We start from the raw sequence: 9300 nt of genomic DNA on the forward strand, positions 1-9300 counted from the left end.
CAAGTTTTGCAAGTGTTGCTGGTGATCGGGATGAAAAACGGATGATTTCGATGCAATTTTGAAGCAAATTGTTGTATTCTGTGATGCAGCGTCGTGACACTCCGATGCGAGACGGACACGAGGATTTTCCGTAGCGTTGCGACGCTACGAAGCGAGGCTCGCACGTGGCAGTCCATCCAAGCAGTTGCAGGTTTGAGTCTTCCTCCAGGTTTTGGCAGCGAATTTCCTTGTCTTTTGTACTTTAGTTTATTTTAATTAATTAGATTAAGATAAATTAATTATATTAATTTAATCAATATTTTTTAAGGGTGCCAAATTCACTCTATTTAGCATTTTAATTTAATTTTGCATGTGATGGATGACTAAATTAATAATATGCATAATGTATGTCAAATAGTTTGAAATCTCATGTTAGGATAAACATGTTTCATTCATCTTTTTCAATATAAGTGTTACATTATATGGTTGTGTGATTAATTGTTTTATAGTATGATAGCATGTGAATTATTTCCATTAGTAATAATATAATTACTACATTGTTTAATGAAAATGAATATGTATGTTTATTTTCATGGATGATACTTATAAGTGTTATTATTATTGGATGAAAATAAAATTTGCATTGAGCATGACATTACTTGGATAAATAGAATTGTTATATTTGATCAATATTATTAGATGCAAATTATTGGATTTAATAATTTCATTATTTTATAATGGTTATAACTTCAATGAACTAGATTAAAATCTATAATCAAGAGTTGCATGCAAACATAGATCCAAATTAATTTTAAATGGTTAAAAATTGATTCATCTAGACTTATGTAAAGGTATTTTTAATATGATTAGAAATAGGTTAATCTTTAAATTTGTTTTAATATGATTAAAATGAATTATGTAAAAGATTAAATTTATAAAATAATTACCTATAAGGGACCTTTGTCTAAGGAACGTTCTGTCTAGGCTGAGGTATTTAAGCTGATGGAAACGAAATATCACTACCTGGGAACCGAAACCAACCTGGGAGGTGAATTAGTCAAATATTTTATAAGCATGCAATAACTGTTTTTATTTATTAAAGAGTTTAATAAATAAGATCACATATTGTTAAAATATTCAATATAAACATCATATTAAGCAAATTAACAAGGACTTAGTTAAATTATTTACCCAGATTTTTCTGAGTTAACAAACCCATTTTTTTAAAACACTCAATGGGAGGAAAAATATGTATATGATATGTTATTTTTCCATTCACGGTCTCGTGGTGCCCTGGGCGCACCCTCCCTTAAGAAGGTGTTTGCATGGGTCAATATCGAAGTGAATGGAGAAAGTATTTATAGTAAGTGGGAGAAGAACATGTGTCAACACATATTGCGGTCTCCTTCATTGGTTTGAAATATTTTTTCCATGCTCGGCCTCGTGACGTCTTGGGAGCATCCTCCTTAGGAAAGTGTTTGCATGGGAAAGGGACATAACAAACTCCAGAAATGGATCAGATCACCACAATCAATTGCACTAATTACATTCTACCCTGAGGCAGACTCGTTGGGGCGGGATTATAGGGTTGAAAATGAAGGGTTACACTTACAAGAAAACATTGATGTAGTTAATGATTTCTAGACTAAATCAATGGTAATTAAATAGGAATAAGAGTTATTCTGATGTAATATTTGATTGATAATGTCTTAGTTTAGTGAAAGAGTAATTGTTCGCCTTGAGGTAGCATTTATTCTAAATCATTGAAGTATCATTGCAAATAAAATGATGTTGGGGTTCATTATTTCTTTTGCTAAATTGATTGGATTAAAATGAATTTTTGCATAAGTTTCTAATATAAGTAATTTACTTTATATTAGCAAAATGGCTAGCGCTACACTAAATCTTCTTAAAGCTAAAAAGTTATTTGGAGAAAATTATACAACTTAGAAGAATACGATAGATACTGTCTTAGTCATAGACGGCCTTAAATTCATTCTGACGGAGGAATGCCCTCCAGTCCCTAGGCCCAATGTGTCACGAAATGTTCGTGATGCTTATGAGAGGTGGATCAAGGGAAATGATAGGGCCAAACTCTACATTTTGGCAGGCTTAACTAAAGTCCTGATAAAAAAGCATGAGACCATGATCACTACATGCGAGATCATGGAATCACTACTTGACATGTTTGGAAAACCTTCCTCCCAAGCCATGCATGATGCTCTTAAGTTCATCTTCAATGTACGGATGATGGAAGGATCATTTTTTAGGGAACATGTTCTTAACATGATGGTTAATTTCAATGTCGCTGAGATGAATGGATGTCTCATAAATGAGTTTAGTCAAGTGAGATTTATTCTGGAATCTCTGCCAGATAGTTTCCTATAATTCCATAGTAATTGTGTTATGAAAAAAATTGGCTACAACCTTACCACCTTTCTTAAAAGCTGTAGACCTTTAAGTCTTTAATGAAAGTCAAAAGAACCAATAGGGAAGAAAATGTTCTCATCTCCAACAAGAAGTTCCATAAAGGTTCGACCTCTAAGACTTGGTCTATACCTCCTTTTTCTTTCGTTTCAAGAAGTGGAAGAAGGAAAAGGGTGGAAAGGGGAATTAAACCACCACTGTTGCTACTGTTCAGAAGGCAAAAACGTCAAAGCTGCAAAAGAACCTGCTTCCATTGCAACCAAAATGGGCTTGAAGAGAAATTGCCCTAAATATTTGGCCGAAAAGAAGAAGGCAAAAGAAGGTAAATATAATTTACTGGTTCTACAAATGTGTTTAGTGGAAAATGATAATAGTACCAATATACTTGATTCAAGAGCCATTAACCATATTTGTACTTCTTTACAGGAAACTAGTTCCTAAAAGAAGCTTGAAGCTTGAGAGATGACTCTACGAGTTGGAATAGGAAAGGTCGTCTCGACAGTTGCAGTTGGGAGCTTAAAGTTAATTTTCAATTTAAAATTTATATTGTTGGACAATGTTTACTATGTTCCTAATTTTAAGAGGAACTTGATTTCAGTTCCATGTTTGTTAGAACACTTTAATAATATATCTTTTATTCGTGATAAAGCGTTTGTCTCGAAAAATGGTGTTGATATATATTATGTAACAAATGAAAGTAACTTATATGTACAAAGGCCGTTAGTATCTAAAATGCTCCATAATGTTGAAGTGTTCAACACTACAACCACACAAAACAAAAGAATAAAGTTTTCTCCAAAGGAAAATGCTCATCTTTGGCATCTAAGACTAGGTCATATTAATCTCAATAGGATTGAGAGGTAAGTTAAGAATGGATGCTAAAGGAGTTAGAAGAAAATTCTTTACCAATATATAGGGGTGTTCAAAAAACTTGATGACCCAAAAAAACCGATCAACCCAACCCAACCCATGTGGTTTAGGTTGGATTATCAACTCTTTTGGGTTGGGTTGGGTTCAAATAAATGAAAATTTTATGGGTTGGGTTGGTTCATGGGTTCACCTAATATAACCCAAACCAACCCAAACCAACCCGAATTTATTATTAATTTTAAATTTTTTTTTGTTACTTATAACACAATTATTTATACATATATTTATTTTAATTTTATTTAATTTCAATATTTTTTAATAATTTATTATTCAACAACTCTTAAAAGTAGTTTCTTTGCACTTTAGAAAGAAAATTTGCACTAGTTAATCTTAATTCAATATATGAAAATAATTAAATTAGATTTTTACATATTTACGTTTTGCTTCTTTTTAGAACAAAATTTTAAATAAATAACCCGATTAACCCGAACCAACCCAACCCGAATATTTCATGGTTGGGTTGGGTGGGTTCATTTTTTAATAAGGGTTATTTTGGTTGAAAAAAATTATAACCTGAACAATTGGGTTGGGTTTAAAAATTTTTTCAACCCAACCCAACCGAACCCATGAACACTTCTACCTGTATATGAATCTTTTCTAGAAGGAAAAAAGACAAAACGACCTTTTTTCTGGAAAAAGTTATAGAGCCAAAAAATCTTTGGAGCTTATACATTCAGAATTTTGTGGCTCAATGAGTGTTAAAGCAAGAGAAGGGTTTGAATACTTCGTCACTTTTACTGATGATTATTCTAGATATGGATATGTTTACCTGCTGCAACATAAGTCTAATACACTTGAAAAATTCAAGGAGTATAAGGCTGACGTTGAGAATTTATTGGGTAAAAAGATAAAAACGCTTCGATTAGATCGAGGTGGAGAGTACATGGATATAGGATTCCAGAACTATATGATAGAACATGGAATCACATTTCAACTCTCAACACCCGATACACCTCAACAAAATGGTGTATCATAAAGGAGAAGCAAAACCCTGTTAGACATGGTTCGGTCCATGATGAGTTATGCTTCTCTACCTATCTCATTCTAGGGTTATGCAGTGGAAACTACAACATACATTTTGAACCAAGTTCCATCAAAGAGTGTTTCTAAAATGCCTTTTGAATTATGGAGAGGTCTTAAAAGTAGTTTACAACATCTAAGAATTTGAGGTGTCTAGCACATGTGCTTGTGGCAAACCCAAAGAAATTGGAACCGCATCATTTTTCTCTATATACTGCTTGAGCAGAGCTTCCAAGGACGATGAATTCGTCGAGATGTTGAATAAAGAAGGTTGGTTGTACGATTGCCTATTTTGGTGGTGACTCTGATTCAGACACTGATGAAAAATCGGGGGATTTCCTCAATTCCCGGAATTGTTTTGTAGATTCCTTTGGCCTCCCTGGTCATTGTTCCCACCCCAACTGAAGTTGGGGTGATTCCACTAACCCGAGTTGTATGTGTTGTTGTACGGGTTATTCTTGATCGAGTACACTGTCTGTGGGTTTGATGGGCACATTTCTACTGAATGACCCCCTCCGCATTGTGCACAGTTTGTCGCTGCCACTTGTGTTAGTGCATTGACTTGCGCTGCACCCTGGGAGAGGGTTCCCTGATTAATCGCCATCGTTTAGAGGAGAGAGGTAACTGCGGCCATTTGTGCTGCCAATGTGGTCATTGTATCAGCAAGTACAATGGCACTTTTTGCTTTTCTTCGTTCTGGGCCTCTTCTCCCATACCCATCATCTACCCAGTCATCTGTATTTCGCGAAATACGATCTAAGATGATCTTGGCTTTAATGTGCGTTTTATCCATAAATCCTCCTGTCGCGAAGGCATCAACAACAGCTTGCATCGATCTATCTAGGCCATTATAGAAGGTTTCCATCAGAACACAATCGGGAATCCTAATATGCGGACAGTTCTTCACCAATCTTCTAAATTGCACCCATGCGGTGCTCAAAGTTTCATTTTCCATCTGTTCAAAATTTAACACATCCCTTCGTCTTCATGTGTTGACAGCAGGCGGGAAAAATTTCTTCATAAACCACTCAACCAACTGGTCCCATGAATTGATTTCATTCGGCTCTAATGAATGAGCCCACCTCTTTGCCTCATCTCGAAGTGTATATGGGAAGAGATATAATCTAATTTCTTCCGGAGTAACGCCAGGAATGGAGAATGTATTGCACATTTCAACAAAGCTGGTTAAGTGAGCATGCGGGTCTTCTCCTTATAGACCTCCAAACTGCCCTACATTCTGGATCATTTGTAGCATGACCAGCTTTATTTCGAATCTTTCATTCTCCTCCACTGTGGGTCTTGCAATTCCGGGCGAGAAGTCATATAAATTGGGCGCCACATAGTTCCTTGATAACGGGCAGAAATGCACGTTATCATAGTGCTAAGTTCTTAAACAATGCTGGCTTGCGTTGATAGAACATGTTAAATTGTGTCTATTAAGCATCAATGTCATAATACTGCGGTCGCATGCGTTCGTCGCATAAAAATAGTTGATTTTTGTATTTTTGTGCAGAAAATGCGATGATGCAAGGAGGAAATCATTGGTCGAGCGCAGCATTACCGTAAGGCTTTGTGGTGATTGCATTCGCAAACATTTGCTCAAGAAGGATTGTCGTAACTTGGTTGGCGCAACATGATGGGTGCATCTGGGTGAAAGGCTAATTAATCACGATGGGATAGAAAGCTGATGACAGTCGAATCCGAATTAAGTTGACAGCCGCTAACGATAACAAGTACATTCAGCTTTTCGGTGACAAATATTTGGCGCATCAATCAGGATTAAAGCCATCCCATCTGTACAATCATGAGAGAGAAGTCTTCGTTCACCCTGGATGTTCTATAAATACCAAAGGCATCCTTCAGAAAAGGGATTCACCATTCCACCAGTTCAGAAGTTTGTTCATAGTTTGCCTTATTCTTAGATTTTTTTTTATTTCAAGGCGGACGCGAGAGAGGAAGGTTGTGCTGATAGATCGTTCTGATAAGCTTGGGAGAGCACCAGAAGCTTCAAGGACAGAGAGAGGGTCGACGCCTGTGGAAGCAGGAACATTTTTGGAACCGAATAGAGATTTACAGTGTAAAAGCCTCGATCAGCAAGGAATTGCTACAGGCTCTCTACCTTTAACTTCCATTATATTTTGTACTCCACTCATTTATCAAAATGGAATCCACTTCTCTATATCTGTTCACTCTCTATTATTTATGCATGAGTAGCTAAATTAGTTGAATGGGTTGATAAGCATTTAGCTAGCACAACTAGGAAATCTTCATGCTATGCGATGATCTTGTATTATGTATGCTTCATTCATCCATTAGAGATACTCGGGAGGGTAGTCTAAGGAAAGGATCTAGGCTTGTGAAGGTCAGATTAGAATCTAGGCACGGGAGAGTCAGATTAGAACGTATAATCAAGAGATAAAAGCTTAGGAATAAGCACTATTTGTTACCAATGCATCGCATGCATTCTAGAGATAGGATATGATTGTATGCGGTCACCTTACTTTTATGCATTTTGCATCATCGCATAGGATAAGAGTAGAGACTTAGGGATAAGCTCTATGGACACTTTTGCATTCAACACATGCATCCTAGACTTAGGAGCATCACATTTGCATTGGAAACTGACTTGCTGTGCATGGTTGTAGCATGATCGCATAGTCTAACGCATTTCCAAGTAACGCTAGCTAAAGATCTTCTCAACTCGTTCATCGCATACTTAATGCATCAATCACATAACTGACTTTTCTTAAATCCGCCACATTTGTTTATTTTCTCATTAACAAAATCAACAACAAACCCCATTTATTTATTTGGTTACCGAAAAGTCTCCCTAAAAATTACCAACACAACCTATTTTCACAAGTCCCTGAGTTCGACCTTGGACTTACCAAGAAACTCAGTGGAATTTACACTTGGATTCCGCTGAGGAAATTTGAGTGCACAACACAATTTCATCAACGCATATCTTCCATAATATCACTTCATAAAAATCAAGCATCAAGTTTTTGGTGTCGTTGCCGGGGACTTCGGCAAAATAGTGTGCTAACGGTAATTTTGCAGACTTTCAATCTCTGGCGAATTACGACCCAAAGATTGAGAGGACATTCAGACAGAGATTAAGAGACTACCGACAACAAGAGAGAATACAAAGAATGGCAGAACAACCGGAAGCAAGGGCCGCTAATGCGAACAATATAATGGCCAACCCCATCCTTCTAGCGAATGACCGCAATAGACCCATTTGGAACTATACGTCACCCAAACTCTATGATTTCTCGCTAGGAATCATGAGGCCAGCGTTAGATGGATCGAGGTTTGAAATGAAGTCGGTAATGTTGTAGATGATCCAGGTTGCTGGACAGTTTGGAGGAAGGCGTGGCGAAGACCCGCACCTCCGGAGCTTCATAGAGATCTGCAACATTTTTGTGTTCCCAAATATCTCTACCGAGGAAGTTTGACTAACTCTGTTTTCATTTTCTTTGTGTGATCAAGCGAGGAAATGGGCATATTCTCTCGAACCGAGGGAGATAACTTCGTGGGAACAGGTGGTGGAAAAGTTTATGAAGAAGTATTTTCCATCAACTGAGAATGTTAGGAGAAGGAAATTAATAACAAATTTTGAACAAGAAGATGACGAATCGCTCAGTGATGCCTGGGCGAGGTTTAAGCGGCTGGTAAGAGACTGACCGCATAATGGCTTACCAGACTGTCTTCAGATGAAGATCTTTTACCAAGGATTGAATCCCTTTTCGCAGACCGCTGCCAATGCGGCAGCCGCTGGTGGTCTGCTCGACAAAAAATATGAGGAGGCAAAGAGTATACTTGATCACATTTCCAAAAATCACGAGGATTGGAGGGAAAGCGATCAGAGATTAAGAATTAAAGATAATGACGCAAACAACGGGGCCATCGCCTCCCTGCAAAATCAAATGACTGCGATGATGAGTTTGATACAAGGCATCGCAATTAATAACACGGGAGCAAAGAAAGGGCAGGTCAACACAATCATTCAAATGATCGCAAGTTGTGTCATTTGCGAAGATGCTCACTGATGGAAGAATGCCCAACAAACTCGCAGTCGGTATGCTTCATGAGAAATAATCCTTATTCCGATACATATAACCTTGGGTGGCGAAACCACCCAAATTTTGCGTGGAAAAATCAACAACAAAGCTTTCAACCTGTGGCACAAAAAGGAGGGCCACCCGGATTTTTTCCGCAAAACAACAGTCCAGCGCATAGCTAAGCTAGTAGCTCATAAACACCGCAATCTTCGTCCTTAGAGAGCTTGTTGAAGCAATACATTGAGAAAAACGAATCGGTGCTTCAGAATCAAGCTACATCCATTAGAAATCTCGAAACTCAAATGGGACAAATTGCGGGCGAGCTGAAAAATAGACCGTAAGGAGCGTTGCCGAGCTCAACTGAGCTCCCTCGCAATGCTGGGGGTAACGGGAAGGAACAATGCTTAGCAGTCTCCTTGCTAAGTGACAACATGACTGTGAAAGTAGGGGAGAAGCTCATTGCGACCAACTTGAATGTGGTGACAATTGAAAATCCGTTGACCTATAGTCTGGAGAAGCTTGAGAAAATAGACCCTGAAGTTGCGTCCACCCTTCAGGCTCTAGATCTTGAGACAAAATAAGTCCAACCACCAGTAGCTCCAAAAAGATTTAAAGAGGAACAAAATGATGAAGAAAAGATCACAATAGTGACCGCAACGCAAAATGTTATGATCCCCCCGAAAAGGGGCGACCTAGGAATCTTTACGATACCATGTTCCATTGGAGGGGTCTACAGTGGCCAAGCACTATGTGATCTTGGGGCAAGTATAAACATAATACCATGTTGAATGCTGGCACACTCACGCCCACAAAGGAAACTCTCCTGCTCACTAATAGATCTTGAATACACCCTAAAGGAGAGTTGAAAAATGCTACAATT

The 9300-nt window shown here is 37.8% G+C and overlaps 1 non-coding gene across 1 annotated transcript; it reads right to left on the reverse strand.

The window, feature by feature from the left end:
- Positions 1 to 7949: 7949 nt before the first annotated feature.
- LOC150038252 (small nucleolar RNA R71) lies at positions 7950 to 8056 on the reverse strand. The gene has a single exon (XR_016527427.1). It is a non-coding gene; the product is annotated as a small nucleolar RNA R71 (small nucleolar RNA).
- Positions 8057 to 9300: the final 1244 nt, after the last annotated feature.

This window comes from Benincasa hispida, chromosome 1 (assembly GCF_027475165.1).
Source record: "Benincasa hispida cultivar pf3 chromosome 1, pf3_genome.v1.1, whole genome shotgun sequence".
Taxonomy (NCBI): Eukaryota; Viridiplantae; Streptophyta; class Magnoliopsida; order Cucurbitales; family Cucurbitaceae; genus Benincasa; species Benincasa hispida.